The sequence below is a fragment of the Diadema setosum genome, chromosome 5, assembly GCF_964275005.1.
Source record: "Diadema setosum chromosome 5, eeDiaSeto1, whole genome shotgun sequence".
Lineage (NCBI taxonomy): Eukaryota > Metazoa > Echinodermata > Echinoidea > Diadematoida > Diadematidae > Diadema > Diadema setosum.
In genome coordinates, this window is record NC_092689.1 from 42568267 (window position 1) to 42590861 (window position 22595).

Sequence of the window (22595 nt, forward strand, 5' to 3'; positions counted from 1 at the left end):
TTACTGGAATCAGCAAAGGGCGGGAAAATGGGCAACTCTCCAATTCGGAGACAGCGCGCCACGGAGGGCTGCATGAGCGTATCACAAGCAGCATTATAAACCTACTTACAAAACACTGATTACATTACTGCTCGCACGTTCGAATCACCGAAAGGCTTTCTGGCGGAAAACCGCCGGATTGGCTGCGAGCACAGAGAGCAGAAGAAATCAAGAGGGAGAAGTAGAAGGAATAAGAGGAGGCGAATTCGCCTTCAATCGGCGTGGTTCGTTTGATTAGATTATAGAATAATTCTGGTACCGAAATGGTCTCTTTTTCACAGCACTCTGTTGAGAGAAAGCGATCTGAGAGAGGCAAATTATACATGCCTAGAGAGCGGATCAATCGTCCAGATTGAATTAGGAAAAGTTGAAGTCGGTTCCCGTCAACCCGAGTTGAACGTGCGACGTTTCCCAAACCGAGACTACAGGATATGCCAAAAGAAACCAGTACTAGCTTAAGGGGGCTTTCGCGTATCGCGTAGAATGTCTGCAATTATATCATCTTGTTTCCTTCAAGAAAATCACACTCTTGGCAAAATTGATCCAAGTTTCTATTAGGTAAGATGATTATTTATTTTTTTCTCTCTTTTTGCCGCCCAAGTTCAAGAACCTAACCATATCCCTGGTAAAGCAAGACGTCTCCTTGCATTGAGGTTCCGGGAACAAACTTCTTCTCAACGAATCCGTCCAGCATGATATTTCAGAAGTTGAAAACCACGTGACCCTCAGCATGGACGTACAAACAAAAGCAGTATCTTCACATGAAAAGGGGTAAAAACAAACATATGCGCCATCTTCTTTGCTAAACGTCTTGCATATTCTTTTTATTTCAATTCCTTCTTTGCGCTATCTCCCTTTCTCCCTATCTCTCTCTCGCTCTCTCTCTATCTCTTAGTATTATTCTATCATCTATCCTCTCTTATTTTCAACCCCTATCGCTCGTGATGTCACCACCAACCGCGCCATTTCCCCTCCCCTGCCGCCCAAGTCTTGGAGTGCACCCTAACAACCATATGATGCTGAAACTATCGGTACCCCTATGATTCTCACGCATGGAAGGGCAATCAACTTAACAACCTTTTACCCCCAGCTTTCTCCTCCTTTCTTACTCCATCAATTTTCCTTTTTCAGTGTCTTCCTATCATACCCATCTCTCTCACATTCTTTCATCCTTCGCTCTTAGTCTCGATTATCCACTTCTGTGACATACGACATTATATTCCTTCTCTCTCTTCTTCTTCTTCTTCCCTTTTTTTCAAGGGCTTCTCCCAAAAACTTCTTGTTTCACTCCTTCTTCTTGTTTCTTTTTCACCTTTTTCCATAAACCAATTAGATGACGACGATTTGTCGATCGGCTTTTAGAACTTGTCAATTCGATCATGCCATTTTAGCGCAGTTTAACCAAATGCAATAAGAGGTGTAGAATATCGGCACATAATAGCATTGACATGAATCAGACCTGTAACAGAACACCCAAGTGTCAGTGACTGCGGCGATAATGGTGTTTGTCGCGGTTTGATCTTTTATTGTCATCGGGGAAAATTAAATCTGATACCATTATTTTTCCTCACTTCGTTTTTTTTTTTTCTATCTGTGAGAGGGGTGAGGGAGTCGAGATGAAAAGAGTGAAAAGTAATTTGGTAAAAGAAGTCCTCAGTACACAGAGTTAATCAGATTTCTATCCACTGGTCTCCGTAGAACCATAAACCTTGTTATCTCCACTTTTCCTCTCTTCCCCTTCTTTTCACTCCTCATCTCTCAGTCTGAATTAAATTCATGTCGAAGTTGTTGGACTGCCCTTTTGTTGTTTGACAGAGGAGAAGAGAAATACCGTCCCAGAAGAGAAAGAGTCGGTGGATTGTCTTAGCCCTTAGCAACGATTTCCCTTTCGCAGGTTGAGGTTTTGGTCATTCTTTTGTTCGTTTTGATGACAAGAAGGATGGGTTAAATTCTAGCCTATACTTGTTTTATCTCATTCTCCTTTGATTTTAATGTTTTTTTTTTTATTGCTGTAAAAATAGCACAAGGCATATCACATGGCGTCATGTACGTAATAAAACCATCATGATGTTTACTCTTGAACGTATCTAAACTTTTTAGTGAACTCCAGGTAACCGGAATGACACAACGGAGTGACAAATTATGCACTCCCGTAATGCAACGTATTTATGCAAATAAGTTTATATTAACTGTGAAATGCACTTCATTTCAGAGAGAACAATGCCATTTAAATCATTTCATTTGATAAGTACAAAATAACAGCCCTTTCTTTGAAGCCTGGACGGACTAAGAGTGATATACAGTCAGTAAAAAGGGCAGGCGCTATTTGTTTGGCAAGATGTAGACACAGATACTGTAACACTTCTGTTACTTCGCTCCCATATTATCCCATAATTTATGAATATGACACACAAGTTACCCTACCAACACAATAAAATATCATTACACAATGCAAAGCTTAACTTGATATCAGACTCTGATACCATTTTCCATTCTTTGTTTTCTTTCTTTCCTTCTTTTTTTTTTTTTTGGGGGGGGGGGTCTGTGCAGTAACAAGTGAAACTACTACGAATATCATGTCATATCTACTGAAGACCCGTCATCATTGCTTCTGTTTTTTTTTCTTTTTTCTTTTTTTACTTCAATTCTTTGATTCGGTACAACTGTCGGAGTGTTGCATTTCTTACATCACTCTCCTCTGGAATCATTAAACAATGAACTCCCCTTTCCCACGAGTCGATTCAACCCTTTTAAGTGACCCTGATTTCGGGTTTATTTTGTCCATTCGAAAGAAAGGAGGGAAAATGCGGGGAGAATGAAAGAAAAGAATACAGCGTGAAAAGGGATGCAATGTGACGTGTACGCACGAAAACAAGCTCCCTCAATGGTTATATTCTTATCAAGACGACAGTGGGTAATGTCACGCCGACCCGGGAGCGAACGGCGCAGCCACTCGACGTTGAACCGCAGAAAGGCACGGGCTAATGCTTACTTTATGGCGTGTGCTAATTATTAATGAGGTGTTTTAGTGCTGTATCGATCTACGTAAGTGGGAGAAAGCCTCTCGCCAATCTACTAGAGCGGGAAGCCATGAGTAAAATTCGATTCGCAACTCGGCAGAAAGACCCTTTTTCGCTCTTTCTTCAGCTCCTATCCTTCTCTCTATTTCCCTCTCTCTCTCTGCCTTTCTCAAAGTATTGAATTTGAGTTCGTCTTCCTGCCCAATGCTGGATAAGTAACATCATTGATAGCGAGGGTTACGTTTTTGTATTTTGGAGTGTTTATTGGGCACACGCGAGCTTGTCGCGTAGCTATCCAGGATTCATTACGTTTCCATCAATAATTCTTCTGAAATCGTTTCTGACTTCTCGCTGTATCGGCATCTATAATTCAGGACTCGCTGCAAAGTCTAGAGTTACAGAGGATATACTTCGCAAAACGAGACAAAACGATGGGAAGGCTTTCTTCAGGACCTTTGTTTTTTGTTACAATTCTAAAATTGGAATGAATACTTCATACCTGCTCGTATTGACCTCCTGGAAAAGAAAGAACTTTTACTTCCAAAAATCAATGCAGTCCCTCTCTGGGGGAATGGCTGGAAATATGAAGTATTTAAAAAAAAAAAAAAAAAAAAAGGTATTGCAAGAGAATGGGTAACAAATCTATTGTATGTCCTTGGGACTGGAGTGTATCTATTTAAAGTTTCTCTTACTTTCTCTCTCTCTCTCTCTGTATGTATATATATATATGTATATATATCCTCTGTATATCTATACATTTATCTCTATATATCTATAAATTTATCTATCTTGTCATATATCCATCCATCTCTCTATCTATCTATTTGTCTATCTATCTATCTGTCTGTCTATTCATTTGTCTATCTATCCATTATCTATCTGTCTCTTGTTTGTAACTGCTCTCACGAAAACTCTTCCCGAAAGTCAAATAATCAACAGAAAAGTTTTCTGGCTTGATTCAGGGGAAGATGATTATGAGTCATCCGATATGTTATTATGAATGTTTTTATTATAATTTATAAAAGCACATTTGAATACGATTGATCAATATATTTATAGAAAAACGGAGCAGATTTATTTGTTCTATTTATTTCTTCAGTCTTATTTAAAAAACAGGGTAGTCTTTTCAGAGCCAAAAGGCCTGCTTTAAAAAAAGAGTTCTGTTAACATAAATATACAATACATATCGGAACTCATTATTTGCACAGGGTAAAAAAGATACTACGTCAAAACCAAAATATATACCAAGTAAAACACAATAACAACCATGACAACTAAACAGGAAAAACAAAGAAACAAACAGAAAAAAATTAAACTAAACTCATAACAGAACAAGATACCACATAACAAGACAGGGTAACCAAAGTGCAGATTATCCAATGTTACAATGACCTCAGTTCAATTAGACAAAGAGTTAGTATGACTTGAATCTCGTAATCGCATGCAAATCTCTCACTAATTTTAATTTTAAACAGATCAAATTCTAGTATTTGTAAAGATGAAGTGTCGACCTATCATGCCTATGCTGCTATTTAACTTAGTTTGCTAAAACATCAAAGATTTTAAGAGGCATAACACATTTCCATGGAATTTTCCTAAAATCTTTTTTTTTTTTTTTTTAAGTCCCAGCTAGCGATATGTAATGTCTTGTCAACCAGCATGGAGAATTTCTACTGTTTGCAGTTCGTTACAAGAAAGTTTTGCCACTTGACAGACTTAATGATTGTTATGCAGATTCCTGAAAGACTCGCAACCGCACAAAGTGCCGTGAAAAAAAAAAAGGATAGGGCAAACAAAGAATAAACCCACTAAATTCAATTCCCATTTGGCCTTATCGATATTGGTTGTCGTCACAATAATGTTTCCTTCTTTTTTTCTCAGGGCGCCCTCAACGATTCAAAGAACGATGGCATTATACGACGATAATAAAAGTGTAACAGGCCAACATTCAGAAACTGGGATCAGTTCAAGCATTTCGATGTCGTATAAGACATAGTAAATAGTGCTATCAATAGCAAGATTTGTGATTGGCCAGATTGATACCACGTGACGTGCATACATTTTGCTATACTGCACGATAAATATAACTCTTTTGCACTACTACGCAATCATGGCGTAAGTACAGTCGTAGTCTAGCGTCTCCGTAGTACTGATACTACTCATTTGCGGACAAAACTTGTAGTACACACATGTCATAGGTGTATTGCTACGAGCGTGCTAGCGCTTCATACACACTGCGCCTATACGCTGCAGCTACGCAGCGTAAGGCATAGACCAACCCGTGTAAAGACAGTAGAGATAAATGCAGGGTACGTAGTCGTAATATGCTGGAATTCTGATATGTGTGTGTGTGTGTGTGTGTGTGTGTGTGTGTGTGTGTGTGTGCAGAATCTAAGGGACTAACGGTCCTGTCCTAAGTGTTGAAAATACAGTTTATTAACTGTAACAAATAGTACATACCCTTTCATACATTATCCTAGCCAATAACAGGGAGGTGAGAGGAATCACCTCCCTGCCAATAAGCACTCCAAATGCACAATTTGCCCTCGTGCAGTTCTAATTGTGCATTCGTCGCGTATACAATCTAGTATAGTGCATTTAAAATAATAATAGCAATGATAATAATGATAATAACAACAGTGATAATGATAATAACGATGATAAATAACACTTAAATAGCGCTTAATACTTACGTTTCTAAGCGCATTAATAAAAAAAATTATATCAAAATACAGCATTATGTACATACAGCAACAACAACAACAACAAAAATTTGAATCAAGTAAACAGATAAGTTTTAAGCAATGATTTAAACTTATCAACGCTTTCAGCATTTCGAATATAAAGAGGGAGTTTATTCCAAAGAGATGGAGAATTAACAGGAAAAGCCCTATCGCCATAACACACACATTACATATATATATATATATATATATATATATATATATATATATATATAATACGCGCTCATAAAACGTTATAAATTATGTTAATACATTTGTTTTCATGATGATAATTATGTACTAGACGTTTAACTATACGCTTGCAGTTTCTTATCATCTCAGAGGAATTGCACGAAGTAAATCTTCTAATAAGAATGTCGAGATTGTAGGCTTGCGATTTAATAATTCAAGACCTGCTTACAGACAGCTTGAGGTGCAACCTTTCTTTCTCCATACTTTAAAAAGATATTGATTGTCTTTTTTGTTTTGTTTAAGCTTATTTGATCGTTTTCTGCTTTATAGGTAGTGACATCCCTTAATGCAGAACTCTAGACAGTTGTCCTAAGATTGAAAGATATTATCATAAAAAAATCTAATCAAATTTTCTCATAGATTCTGACAAGCGTCAAATTTGAGGTATGATCAAAACTGCTACATTTTTTTTTTCTCAGAATTGAACGATGGTTCTGTTTTGCTGTTATTGTTGCTGTTCAACCGTAGGAAATATTCTTGTATAGTCAATCCAACGCGCTGCACATTTTAAACAGTCGTCAGACCACAGTAGCTTCTCGATGAAATTGTAAAAACCAACTGAGCAGGGAGATAAGAAATTGAGAGGGATGTAAGGACAACATTCAGGACCCAAAGAGGGGCATAGAAAATAGAGAAGTTTCCCTCCTATTAACAAAACAAGACCGATACAGCGTAAAATGTCCTTGTTTATAATCCAATAATGCATTCAGCCTCATTACCCCGCGCTGGTGCGATTTTGTTAGCGGTTATGGCGCAAACAATATGTCATATGGGACGTTGTTTGAACTAGGCGCGGGGGACTCGCGCTCGGGTTCTTTGTATCGCAAATCGCGCAGACGACTCCAGCCTTTTGACTGCGGAGGAGCGCGCGCATTTTCCGCCAACAATGTAATCAAGGCGAGCGCACATCGTTCGTGGGACATCACGCTGTTTCCTGCCTTGTTACTCTTCAATGCTTCGAATAAGCTAGGCCTTTAAGTTTAAGCCACCACCCACGGCGAAGTCATCATGTAAAGTTGTCAGATCAATCCATTTCGTCCAAGGAAAACGGCGCTCTTGCTTTTTCTTCCTTTGCCAAAAATTTTCTAATTTTTAATTCGCCGTTTCATCCATGATGTAGCCATTATAATTCACCTTCGATTCCTGAGATGCTAGCCTTCTGCTTCCTTGGCACCAACAATAACCGCTAGGCGTTCCGCCACAATAGCCCGATTTAATACATTGTCACTTTGAGGCGACCCCATCCCCTTTCATTAACTTCTTTCCGCTTTATAATCGCAGTTACTCCATTCTAAGACGCTTTAGTCATACTTTACTAATTAAATTTGACAGACGATTTTATCGTCTCTCAAAAAATTAGACTTTTAGCGAACAGTCCAATTTCTGATGCAATAATGACATTAGGTAAATGTCTACAATTGCTTCCTCCCTAATGAAGTTGGAGCTGGCATCTCGATAGGAGAATGACAATTTTGTGGCGTCTAGTCGTTTGCAGGGGAATACCACAGTCACGGGAGACTATCATAGAAGTATCGAGATTATTTACGCTACACATTTTTGTACAAAGTGTGGTAACCACACAATTGTCATAATTGAATTGGAATTTTTTGCAAAGCCTGATACGTAGTCCTTATACAAATTTTAAAAATGGGTACGTTTTATAAGCTGAACGACTGAGAAACATAATATGTGTGTATATTATACGTCTAATGGATGTACATTTTTTGATCGATCAAGTCTATATACATACAGAATACCATGCCACAAACGTGCAGAATATCTATCCATCACAAACAATATTTCGAGCATGCATGACAGACATTGATATGTTTCGCAAAATTTTTATCTTCTCAAAAACTTCATGACTCTTGAATTAAGACCAGATTTCCATCATTGAGATTGATGTCAGTGTTTCGCTTACCTGAACAAAGAACTGAAGAAATACAACAGAAAGTTGCGTGATGAACAATGGACAATTACGAATAGAATCATCGTTTTCTTATGGGTTGAACAGCCAACTCGCACAAGGAGTTTCGCGCTCCTTGCTGGGCAACATAGTTATAATAGAAAAGCTTGCCTTTATGTAAGCAGTCCAGACTTTCGGCAAAGTTTGTTTGAACATTGCATTTGGTATGCGAAAGACAAGTCCCAACTTTTAGCTGAAAATCGCATGGGAAAAACCACGAACTGTAATATTTTATGGAATGTCAAATGAAGAAGCGAGGGAAATCAAAGTCTGAATGAGAAACAGAAAGAGCAGGAAGTGAACGACATTTTACGCAAAAATGAGCAACATTTTACCAAAAAAAAAAAACCCCACCCACAACTTAATGCTCACATAATGAATTCCTCTGAACCTGGATTAATGCGACATTTTCATTAACTGATTGCAATTTGTAAGATTGGTTGTTAACGGTGTGGAATAACAATGAGTGTCAAGAGCTTTGTATACTGCATCCAGTACACATTGGTAGATGGCCGACTTCGTACCCATAATGCTGAGAAAGGACAAAGAGGGCGCCGTTTCTCTCAAAATGTTTTCTTACATTTTTTTTTTTTTTTTTTTTTTTTTTTTTTTTTTTTTTTTTACCGGGAGATCCCCACCATCAACTGATGGATGCATCGTCACAGGCAGGAGTGAGTTAAACGCGGAAGCGAAGCTATGGAACCTCGGATTGGCGGGACTATAACTGGCTATCAGCCCGGGGATATTTTCGGCGAACCTGTCGGGGTTGACGTGAGACGAATAAGGCACCCACCTACTGAGCTGATTAGAGTGGGCAGGAAAAGCGATGTCTGATGCCATTTTCATTCCGTCAGCCTCATTCAACTCAATTATACAAGTCAATACGCCTTTCTCGTCTTTTGCAAGGTGTTTGCTATTTTTTTTTTTTTTTTGACGTTCGGAATCGAATACGAAATCACGTTGGAATTCTTTATTTTTGTCAATCATGGTACGTTGTTCCCCTTACGTTCTTACAATCCTTGGCAATGCTGGTGAAAGACTCTCTTTTTGTTCAGAGAGAACGAAAACATCATTTAGTGGATTAACACCCCCAGCACTTTGGCTTTGCCCTAACATGTCCTGCGAAGTAATGGGAGACTTCGTTTTCTATCTATGTAATCACTCATCATCCAACCCCCCCCCCGCCCTCCCTCTCCCCTCTCTCACCTCTTCTCTCATTCTCTCTCCCTCTCTCCCAGCATCTTGTTCTTTCTCGCTATCTAATTTAATCTCTTAACCCTTCTGCTTCCATCTCTTCTGATTTCAAAAGCCATTCTCCGTCATTTAATTATTTTCTACACTAAAATCGATGGTTATGCAATCTAGGTCAATGCAATATGAAATGCTTGGATACATTTTGCACTATTTCCGTCCATGAGACAATGATATTCACTATAACAAAGTGCGTAATCTGAATTCGAGTAACTCACAAGACCGAGGATCATTAACTTTAAGCAACTCATAACACTAAAGACCCTATTTAGTGCAATAACGTCTGTTGTCTGAAACAATTTATGTAATGTCTATCATACTCAGTCCCGTTGCAAGAAATAATCAATTTCTTTTCTTTTTTATGAGAGGTCGGGTACCTTCTCCGAATGGCTGTCGAGCAAAGAAAATGTAGAATATGTTTCCTGGCGTGTTGCCCACAAAAATCACAATATCCAGGTGGATACTAACCTGAGGAAATTGTTTTGTGGATTATGAAGAAGTACGTACCAAATTACTAGAGGAGAAATAGGCTTTTGTCATGGATTAATGATAAAAAAGTGACACTTATTTTTTTTCTATCAAACTGAGCGTATATATCTTTACTACGGATATAGGATGACTTTCTTCTTTTCTTCCTTTTCTCAGTATCCCTTAATATAAAAACAATGTTCCCTCGTTGGAACTAGAAAAAAAAAGAGATGAGAAGGAAATAACATTATTGTATAGACATATCCAAAGAGCAGCAGTAGTCCAGAAATACAGGAATCTCTTACATAGTATCAACTTTTATGTATGTCTCTATAACTAAAGCACTCTATGTAGTAATATCGACAGCAATTTCTCCAAATCATCATAACAAATATCGCTACATCAGAGACAAGAAAGTTATATATTGTGCTTGTTTTCAATCGCTCACTTAATCCATGAAGACCACAAAATGCTCACTTTGATTTGCTAAGCAATCCATTTTTTTTTTTTTTTTTTACAAATTGCTGACATTTATTCATTTGGCTTGCAAACTCAAAACTTGTTTGATTATCACTATAATATACGTAAATTATTGAAGCGGTTAATGCTGTCATGGCCACATTGTTTACATATTGCAATCCACGGCCAACTAATCACAACGAAAACTGTTATTCTTTTGGATGTTCATTTGCTGCAAAGCTAATTCATAATCGAAACCAACAAGAAGGCAAGCGACAAGACAAAATAACATAATAATCATTGCGAACTTGATCCGTCGCGGTTTTTGCGTTGAATTTGATACAACTGAATAAGAACTGTTTGCATTATTAATCATATTTATCAAATTAAGTGTTAAAAACAAGCACATGGGAGCTTCAGGGACCACTGACTGCCTACATCACGTCTCTATCAACATGTCCGCAGCGAGCAGCCCACAGTAAGTCACCACGATCCGGTAACCCCACGGCAGCCATCGTAATTGGTATTAATTTCATCCAATTATCTATCTCGTTAACATAATAATGATTACCGGATAGCCCCTGCAGAGGACACGAAGACAACCACCAATCATCTCAGATGCTCCTTTTCTCTTGGAAGTTCAGCTTTGACACGGTGTTCTTTACTATACGTCAAAGGAGACTAATTCCGAACGACGGCCAGATCCGAAGTGATACCACTAGTATGGAGCGATGCGCCCATTTTTTCCTCTCACTTTTTGGCGCGTTTGTTCCTTCTTCTCGGAACGTCTATTAACTGTCCGCTTAATTCCCGCTGACTTCTTACAGGAGGACCCGGCGGGGAACGGTGCAAATCAATTCATCTAAATCATCAAATTCGGTGAAAGGAAAGGGTTAGTGTACGAATGGGTGATTACTTTCTTCCCTCTCTTACGGTTAGGTCCATTTCAACATTATCTCCCTATGTGGTAAAATCGCAACTATTACTACCGCCTCTCTGTGCAAATTGTGAAATCGAATCACGACAGTTCTTAACGCCTTTGGGTATGAGACACCATCAGAATTAGTGGATTGCCATTTTGTTCCTTTTGTCGTATTCTTCCGCCGATTATGCTGTAGTTCGCATTTACTAACCTTGGAAGTAATCGTAGCGGGCATATGTCTTTTTTCTAATCTTTCTTCATAGACACTTCAAGTTTCATGTGTTGTCGCTTTTTTTTTTAACCTGCATTACACATGATTTCTCCCAGAGTTTGAGTCTAACCAAACCCTCCTTCAAAACGCATAGAAACAAAAGGTAACTCTGATGTAGATTTTTTTTTTTTTGTTCAATCTTCTCAGGTTTCTCATGATTCCGTTCAGTATAATATGTGACATCCTCGAACAATGAAACAAACAAAAAGAAAGATAAGTTGACAAACTCATGAACGTATCAAACACATTGTGAGCTTGCTACCATCATCCGAAAAGCGTCTTCAAACAACGAAAAGGAAAGAGAGAGCAACAAAAGAAAGTTAGGTCATAGTGTAAACGGCATTACAGTGTATTGAATATCTAGGATATACGATACCGACTGTAGTGTATAGCGGAGAGAGAGAGAGGTGGGGGGAGGGGGGAGGGAAGGAGACAGCAGCATCACCAATACTCTTGTGCCGTGATCATCCGTCCTTTTAAAATACGTGTGAAAAGAATGGAAATGGCGAGGCGTTCTGGAATTAAGTGTACCAAACCTCTTACCATCTTAAAGCTCGTTCGGAATAACTTCGAGAAAATAATGGCAGAGCGTGACCGAAAGAGAAAATTTCCATCGATTAGATATTTGAAAGGCAGGTAATTCAATCAATTCTTACTCGCCACACGTTAAGCTAATGAAATTAGTCGCTGGGTACTGGCTCGCTGAGTCGAGATTTAGCGTCGAATTTCGTCCGGCTATGCAAGGCGCCAGACATAGGGGGCAAATTGTTAAGGTATACACTCGACTCGAGACCCGCGCTCCTAATCGCTCGCTCATGCTACCTGACAGTGGCAATAGGGCCCGGTTCCACACGATTTGTCTTTCTCATTCCCCCTTAGTTCTTGTCATTGAATGTCGTCTTCCCCTGCCCCCCTCCCTCTCTCTCTTTTATCTGATTTCGTCAGTCTTTTCCCTCCTTCAGCCACCTTCTTGGGCTAAGAATCTCGAGAATGGATAATTGTGTACACGAGCTGGTACCACGCTCTAGATGGAGATCAGACGGAGCTAGCAATAATGCCCGATGTTGTTAATGATATCGGCAAACAACGATCTGCGGTGCCTTATCATGAACGGTGTAGAATTCTCCCCCTGGTGACGAAATCGAATGAGAAAAGGAAGAAAGAAGAGCGAGAGGGACCAGAGCTGTGATTTGAATGCTTATAGCTTCACCATTTAACACATCTCAGGATAATCTGAGCTTGGAAAAGATGTGTCAGAAGAGCGAACCCACTAAAAGGCGCCAGTAAATTATCTGAAAACAGATGCGACCTCTGTGATGACTAAAACTGTGCTGACTACGTTGGAAACATTTTGACAACGTCTTGGCGCTCAATGACTTTATGATCAATCGTCTACAGCGAAATATGTTACGTTGTTTCACCATGGGGCTGTGCTGTAGCTCCATGGTTTTACTACAGGCAGATATAGAAACGTCGCGAAGACGAGAAAGGGAAAGTTGTGGAATACGTGTGAGCAAGGAGTATTTTCATCCCCATTCTTCCCTTCACTTCCGGCCAAATTTGCGAGCCTACCATCAACCCTTCGTACTGTATCTATGATCCTCTAGCCTAAGAAAGAAGCCACAGATACAGTATTTCTGACTCAACTTCCACAGCCATTACAGGCATGCTTGCTGTAGAGACCTTCAGCAAAAATCATCAAGAATATGAGCCAATTTTCAGCCGTTTACACCGAAATCTAAGTTCCCATGTGCTGTAAACCAGAGCAACACTAAACAAACTCTAGTCGTGTCCAGGGAGCAACACGCCGATTCCTTTCTCAGTTTATTTCCTTCCCATCTTCTTACTTACTTCCTCTCTTCTTTCTTTCTTTCCGTTTTCTTTTTATATTTTTTCTTTCTATGTTAAATATTCTTTCTGACATTACTCTTTGTCTGTTATTTCTTACATAAATTATCTCATGTTAAGGTATAGTTGCATGATGGTGGAAATGTGTTTTCAATAATCCCTAAAAAATGATGCCGATGTGCGTCAAAAGGGTAAAGCATACTCTAACCTCTCTCTAGAGCTAGTAAAGTTGTAAAGTAAAGTAAAGTTGCTGTAAAGTTTTCAGTGAACTGTGTTTGGTAGATTATCTAAATACCCTTAATTACTTTACATGTCCACCATATTCTTTTCAACGTTCTACTTACTATATATTACCGTATGTTATAGTCCCCACGACTATGAGAGAAGCCTACATCTTTTGTTAAGCTTGATTTTTTTTTTTGTTTTTTTTTAGGTTCAGATTGCACTGGGGTTTTGAAAGGGAGGTAGGTAAAAGATAGCAATGGTGATGTTGAGGATAATGACAATTATGACAATAATAAGTAAAAGCTGGCAATGGTGATGAAGAGGAAGATGACAATTATGGCAAAAGTAAGTAAAAGATAGCAATGGTGATAATGATGATGACGATGAGAATTATGACAATAGTGAGTAAAAATAGCAGTGGTGATGATGATGACGATGACAGTTGTGATACAATGAGTAATAGAAAGCAATTGTGTTGATGATGGCGAGGACAATTATGACAATAGCTAGGGAGTAAAAATCGCAGTGGTGATGGTAATGACAATGACAGTTGTGATAATAGTAAGTAAAAGAACAATGAACAATGAACAGTGATGATGGTGGCGAGGACATTTTTTTACAATAATTGTGATAGTTATACAATAATCATGACTGGAGATTTTAAAGCGAATAATAAGTATGTATAAAAAAATCTCAAACATTGGGTTCAACATTTTCTGGAAGAGGGGAAGAAGTTAAGAAAAGACAACGTCATTTTCTTAGCACGCACCCATTATCTGTCGATGTGCAGTGGTGTTAAAATCTTCCAGCCCATCGAACAAAAAAGAGGCTTATAATTCCGTAAGGGATGGAGGATTGCCGAGGAATACAAATTAACCTTTATCTCCCTTCTTCCAACCTGCTTGTACATAATTCTCGAGACAGTTTCAGATGGTGTTCTGAGGCATAATAACCCTATAGCTCCCAAGGGCCAAAGGGGGACTAAGATTCACATTGTTATTGCACGTAATAGTTTTGCGTTGGTAACACTATGATTAAAGAAACAACAGCGATGACACATACCACATCAGTATCAAACAGGTTTCCACGTTACTTTGTGCGAGAGTTTGCGCGAGTAGTATTCCGGAGTCACCCAAAGAGGTTCGAGGATAGAACCTCTTTGGAGTCACACCCCATCCGAAGTGCGCGCGCAGGTACATTACGATCTAAAGAAGAGCCGAACATGCCCGGGGCATAAGCGCTTCGTCGTCTGTGTACACTCGGAAGAAAGCGCCAACTACGAAACCGAAGACGAGAATCGAATTCGATGATTTACGTCACTAGGTTTGCCCGTCCCAGCAAAATGCATCCATGATCCCTAGTGTCTAGTGTCTACCAGTGAAAGTAAGGTTTTAAAACATGTACTAGCGTGAAGCAAAAATCGACTCCCATATATTGGATACTCTCGCCTGCTATAAACATGTTTCTTTCTCAATCTAACTTATAGAACTGAAGCATGGGATTGAATGTCTAGATTCCGAGTCAGAAATAAAGGTAATTTATTTCTAGGGGAAATATTGATGGAAGAGTTGAACGGAGAGGATAATCACAACCAGAAACCAATCAAGAACGCATTTTGTTCGTTATGTTCAATCTTTCAGCTTCTTCTCTGTCTTAGTTGGCCTTCTCGTTTCTTTCCTGCTCTACTCCCATCACATTCCGGTCAATGTCGAGGTGGTATCGAGTCAAGAAACGACATATACCTGATTGATCTTGTTGCACTTGTAATTAATTGCTCCAGCCCCAACTCTTTGAAGAATACTGCAATAGAATAGGACTCGCCATACTTCTATAACCGCTAGATACTCATTGTGTATCTACTCGGCTTCCAATACTCTAGAATGATTGGAAGGATGAAGAAAACAGAGGTTCAGGAAGACAGAAGAGAGGAAAAGAAGAGGGTCGCTTGAATAATGCAATTATTCGCGGCGCGATGATGCATTACTGCGTGTATTCGCCACAACCATGACAACCCGAAAGATTTTTCTATTCCTGAGAGAAACGCGCCATTGTATCCTCCAAGTCGAACTGATAAAATTATTAGCCATCGTTTAAGGTATCGCCTCGCAGGACTGGGTAGCCTTGCTCTTTGTGCACATCAAGGCATGGGCGACAGCTAATGGAATTGTGCCTTGTGCGAAAACTTGAAAAGACGGTTATTATATCATTTCAGAGTGGCCTTTACGTTGGAGATGGGGTGGAATCGATTGTAATTTCATAACGGAGGGGTTTGTGAGTTTCACGTATCTCATTCATTATAGAGAAGCGAGAACGAGGCTGGCATGAGAGGTCGCCCAGAGAAGGTGGTATCAATTGGGTGAGGGCGCATTTTCCTAAAGCAGCACCAACCCGACGAAAGCCGACGCGATTGTATAATGTATTTTCTGCGATAATTATACTTGAACCACTTCTTTCGGCACCCTGGCTCATGCGTGCCGTCGTCTGAAAAGACCAACAAAAAACCTTTGACAAAACATAACCACTTGTCCACTCTCCTGCATCACCACTGAAACATTCATTGGAACGTTTGAAGGCGATGCAGCACTGACACACACACAAAAGGAACCTCCCCCCAAAACAAGACCAAAATGCAAGTTAATGGAATTGCCAGAGTGACCAATACACAGCCATAATCAACAAACTATTCTTCGATGTATCACCTTTTCCCGATATTGTCTTTATATGTCACGCACTGCTTTTCAACATTTTCTTTATTGATGGATTGTAAATGAATTCTTCAGAAATTGAAATGGAGAAGGCCATTAAGGTGAGGCCAGTAATAACAGGTTTCACTTCTCCGATTTTGCCTTATTCCACACTCTCTCTGGCTGTGAAGTAGTTTCCCTGATCTTACCTTTTTTTTTTATTGGTGACACAATTTCTGGAAAGCCTTTTAGCAGGCGGGGAAACTCGTTGCAAAATGATAGTAAAGCTTTCGAGGCAAGTAAATGAGTGCATTGAAACCACAAAGCTGTTTGTTGAAGCCCGACGAAAGTTTAAGGACAGCTTTAAAAAATTTCCAGTGCAGTCCATTTCAGCCCGAATGTGAAGGCAATATCTTACATCATGGTATGTTTGTTTGTTTGTTTGTTTGTTTTTTTTTTTGCTGTTGTTGTTTCCTCACATTCTTTTGAATTCGCGTGGAAGTTCGACTTACTCAACACAACACCAGAACACGCGATGAAAGAGCAAAATAGAACTTTATACTTAGTGTGGGAATGGGGATGCAGCAATAAGTAAGCGTGAATTGCAAGTATGAAACTTTGTCTATTTAATGATACTTAGCAACACCAGACGTATTTTCGAAAAATATTACGTATGAACCCCCCCCCCCCGTGCTGAATGTAGGGCAATCCCATCATTATACCAGAACAGAAATAAAAGGGAAAAAAAGTAGAATAAAAGAAACCACTACTCTATGCTTTTCATGCCTCTCTAGAGTAATATAGCAACTTCAGTTGTATGAAGTGGGTATCAAAACAATACCTTAATGAAGGGTACTTTTTGTCCTATTATAAAGATTATATTCTACGCACTATTTGCAATCACATGATAGAAAAAAAAAAAGTCAGCTCTCAAATTTTCAGTTGATCTCTTTACTGCTACATTTATTTTCATTGGCCGAGAGGAGTATGAGTGCATAACATTGTGATGACGTGTCAATAGACCCATCCAGACACACAAAAAATGAAATCTTGTTTTAATAGTCCTCGTACAATGTACATGTATACCTTGTTATGTTCTGGGAATACAGGTTGTGAACTCTGTCCTATCGAAAGTCTATTTGTTCTCTTGGAGATTCCGTTAGAAATGGTAGTACAATGTATTACTTTAATCTTGCCCTACTCCAGGTATGACGTATACTCTAGTACAATGTATTACTTTAATCTTGCCCTACTCCAGGTATGATGTATACTCCAGTTCAATTCAATTGAATGTATTTTTCGTTTTCTTTTGCCACAGAACATAACGTAACATAACATGTGAAAATAACAAATACTCTTGAGTATACACTAGTTGATTGTATACGATAAGATTAGAGGTATAATCATACAAACAGTACATCTGAGAGAAAATTTGCAGTGTCTCAACCCAGTCGTATCATTAAAGAAGGACATGAATATCGACTAAACTAAACTACTTGAACGAAAGAGAGCAAAAATTCACAACAGATGGCGTCCTCGTACCAGCATTTTTGGCGCCACGCTTTCCCCAGTTTCCTCCACTAAAGCATATAGGCACTAGAAGTGACCACGTTTTATTTTAGCTTAGTCCATTGATGTCTTGTTCTTACTACCAAGAAGGTACATGGCTCGCCTTGTACTTCCTTGGTACTACTAGCTGACTGCTATTTAGAACGAATCAACGATGACTACTGGGCAATCAGGTACACCTGAAAGAAGAATGAAACCCAAATATTATTGTGTGGATTGAATGAATGCATCTGTAGAAGTTTTGAGGAAAATAGTTTTTAATTCTTAAGATTTTGGTGCCAGAAGACTACTACATTTCGTTTACGTCACGTATTGGCAATAACATAAAGAAAATATAAAGAAAATTCAAGACATATATTTTCACTTTTCTAGCATAATGAAAGAGCCATTGACTTACCGCTTTCAGACAGCAGGGGAATAATATTACCCTAAACATATGTCAGTAACAAGTCAAAGGAATGTGTTCTTTTCACAAAAAATGAAATGCCGATATGTGGAATTCTCTTTATATTTTGCTTATACCGTTTTCTATCATTTTTATATACGTGACTTCAAGAACTGTAGTATTCTCATCCAACGATCGATGGCTGCACCGAAACTTTAAAAGTGCATAACTTTTTTTAATTTTTTTTTACGTATTGTCTGATTTTCGTCAAACTTTCACTGATGTGTTCCACTATTAATTCTGCACTCACTCCATGCACCTGTATATTTGGGCTTCATCTCCCTTGAAGGGCTTGTAACTATGTAGGCCGTAACAAATGCACTCTTCCAATATAAAGATGATGTGTGCTAAATGTTAAATCAGGTGATTTAACACGGATTACTTTTAATTTTTTGATGTTTGATCAAATTGGCGCATTTGCTTCGTTTTCATTAATCAATGCTTCACTGTTTTTAGAAGCTACACAAAAATCCCCGAAGGTATGCTGTCATGTCATTCATGTCGTATAAAATCACAACATTATCATTATCATTATCTTGTTCAAAACGTGTTCACTTTCAAGCGGCCAATGCAAAATACTAGTTAGTGCCATTCAAAATTAAAATTCATTTTTTTTTTTCATTTCCATCAAATAAACAGAAGTTATATAGGCCTACATTGTATGAGCAGAACATAATATTTGTGATAATTGCAAAAATATAAATTAAAATACATGTGAAAATGAGTAACAAAATGAAGAAAATCCTAAGACATGCGCTTTGCTTCCATTGAGTAAAGGCCTGTCAAATTAGCGTCCCATTTTTCTTGTTTCTATTCTTTTAGATTATTCCGGTGTCTCTGGCGCCATTTCGCATTTTGCTTGAAGAGTCGGAAGACATCGAAACAGTGCACACGACACTCACCGCTTTCTGCGTCACAATATCCACTCGTCCAATCAGGAATGATCTTCCACTCCACCACAGCAACCTAACGTTTGTGCATTGTTAAGATCTGCTTCTAAGCCCCTCCCACCTCATACTCACAACATACACATGGAATTTTGACTTCATGAAAGGAAAAAGTAAAATTCGTTGTATGTTTGCGATTTGTTTACATCGTAATATATCTAATGGTGATGAAGTTCTCTTGGTATCCACAATATGAGAATACAAAGTACAAAATAATATCAGTGAAATAAATGTTATTTGAAGTGATTTATTGAGTCACACGAATGAAGACATAATGCTTTTAAATTTTATGCTTTAAAAAGATATCAATTTGTTGTTGTGTAGAGAAAGTAGTTCTGTCTTTTATATCAGTTGCCTACCTCTGTACTTTGAGAATCATGAAATTGATCCTTTCCATTATGTCCGTGCATTATAAGCTCTATCAAAACTATAATTATCTCGAATGAATACAGGGTAGATAATTTCATTTCATTTCATTTATTTCCACAACTTGCACAATTGGTTTTAAAAAAAAGAAGAAGAATGAACAATACAGGACAAGATGTCAATCATATGCAATACAGAATGTGGAGGAAGAAGCAAAGGCCATTGACCTGTCTAGGCTTCTCCCTAGTAAAAAAGTAACAATTGTGACACAATACAAAAAAAGAACATAACAAAATAAATCAAAACAAGACAAAACAAAAACTACTTCATATATTAGCATAAAGGGGATTTTTGCAGGAAGGCATTATTGCACGTATATGATTTTACAATATATTCTTTATATTTTCTCTTAAATGCAAACATAGAGACACACTGCTTAATTTCATTTGGGAGACTGTTCCACATATTAGGGCCGATATATATATAATATTGTGAGTCTTGAGAACTCATACTTGGAAATTGTGTGAAATCTTATGTGATACCTTATAACATTAAGAATGTCTCAGCATAACTTGCATGTTTCTGTGATATTAATGTGACTAACAAAAGACATGGCGAGGGAACATGCAAGTTATGCTGAGTCGAGGGGAAGGTGCATTCCAATGACTTTTGTTAAACATTTCAGTATTTTAGCAATGATTGACAGAATATGAGGTCATCTCAAGAATATTGGTTTGAAAGGATTTTTTTTTTTTTTTTGTGGGCGTTCCCAAGTAATCTGAAGAAAAATAGAAGAAAAAGATCGTAAAAAATATATGGAATGTTTCTAGATATTCGTTTCACCGCAAAAGTGATGTTGAGGGTATCATAGATCAACACAAATCAACATGCATTTGGATTCCAGGGCCCCTTTAAGGGGGAATTAGCGCTCTATACCCTAAGAGTGAACCTTTCAAACAATGTGGCCGAGTTAAGTATTTTTTTGTTTTCATTATTCGAAACCATATTCCAATGATATGATATTACAAGACAAGTAATGTATATAAATACTACTTTGATGTGATAGCAGTAGATTTTAACACAATTTCCATAATAAATAGATCATAGGGAAATCTCTTTTTAGTAAAATACGGATGCACAGAAAGAAAATTGATAACCCCCTTCTTTGTGGCTGGCTGTGCTGTGATCATTTTCCATTTTATAAATTAAAAATTTTAGAATATAAATAACAAACCGATTTATCATGTATGTAACTAAAACCTAGAAATAATGACAACTTGTATGCATCAAATTTTGGCCAATTTTCATAGAAACTCAGAGATGACAAAATAATGTAACTAAGAGAGAAAATATGATTTTATATAATGAATGAACAAAGCTGGAAAGACAGGGAATTAAATGAAGCCATGAGAGATAGACAGGAAGATATAAAACAGAGAGACAAAGAAAAAGACACAGAGAAAGAAAGAGAAAGAGAAACAGAGATATGTTTATATAAATGAGAGGGAGAGGAAGGGAGGGAGAGCGGGAGGGGGTATAAGAGGAGAAATGTAAAGTTCCAAGAGAGATGCGGAGGTGATGATGATGTGGATTGAGATGAATTACGGGAGAAAAGAAATTTCCCACAGATCGATTAGTCCCGCGTATGTGGGTGAAAACTCGTGTTGTAAAATTTGATTTCTGGCATTGATCAAATTTCTGTTTTCAGCCCGATTTCACCGGGGAGCAAACTAGAGACACCCCCCCCCCCCACCACCACCACCACTACCACCACCGCCTCCACCAAATTCACTCCTCCTTCCTCGACCGAGTCGAGGAACACTGCTGCCCCAAGGTAGCTGGGCATCTCACGTAATTTCATTTCCCTCCGCCTGCCTGAAGGACCGCATTAGGTATATTACTCGCCAGTCAAAAGACCAGCCAAAATCGATTAAACCCCGTTACCGCTTGCTATTTATTTGATTGTATTATGACTCGGAGACGTTCATATCCCTTCAAGGAGGGATGTCTCTTAAAGACAGATTCGTAAAATCATCCAAAGCAAAAATAATATCCCTATTCATAGAATTTCTTTCACTCCCTCACTCTCTCGCGTTTCAAATTTTGCCCCATCCGTATCAACGATCGCATAGCGGCCAGTGCTGCATTGTCATGGTTCGCTGTGCTTGTTGTGCATCAAGAGCAAGACCCGTATGGCGGATATTGCTAACGGTGGTATTACAATGGAAGATATTAAAGCCCCTTTGCCAAATAATGAAATCAGAGAGCATAAGAGTGCCTTATTCTGCCTCTTTTCTCGCTTGGAAGAGGTAGAGAGGGAGAGAGACAGGGCGTGCAAGCAATGATTAGAGAGCGGGAAGCTGCTTCAATAGGTGATTTGTTTTGGCGCGCAACAGGATTCGCCCTTGATACACTAAAGCGGATGTTGGAATACAAGGAGAAGATGAATAGAGAGGCGTGTCGGACTCGAAACAATATCCGTTGGCAGTTCGCATAGGCTGACTTAGCTTCCCTGGCTGTTTATAGGAGTCTTTTCTGTCCATTCTTCTAATCGTTGTACCCCTCCTCTCTCCCTTTCACTTCCTATCTCTCCTAGACCTCTCCCGTTCTCCTCCTGAGATGATTGTGTGAGCTCCGTCGATACAGGGCGAGATTGAGGTGGAATCAAATAAACATTCCATCCCCGCCAGGCAACGTGGAGAACGGCAATGGATTGGCCATCAGCATCTGAAGTCATATTCACACCCATACCGCGTTATCCTCCCTCTTCCCTCGTCTTCATCTCTCTCTATAACTTTTTCTTTCTCCTTCTCTTTCTCCCCTTCTTTCTATGAACCTCGTGATCCGTAGCGCCAAAGTGTTGCTTAGCACTTAATATCGTTATTGAAGAATTCTTCGTACCCTTTACAATTCGAGTATACCAATTCGATATCTAGATCTTTAAAAAGATTGAAACTTTTAGAAAGTGTTTTTAGTAGCTGATGATAAGTGATGCCAGGCATTTCCACAGAGTTTCCCTGTGTATACTGATCAATTTACCTCTGTGTATTTAGGGCCACCGTATGAAAAGAAAGACAACTAACACTGAGAATGCAAAGACCAGCCCATACAGCAGTTGGCTTCTTATCGAGTGGGCATCG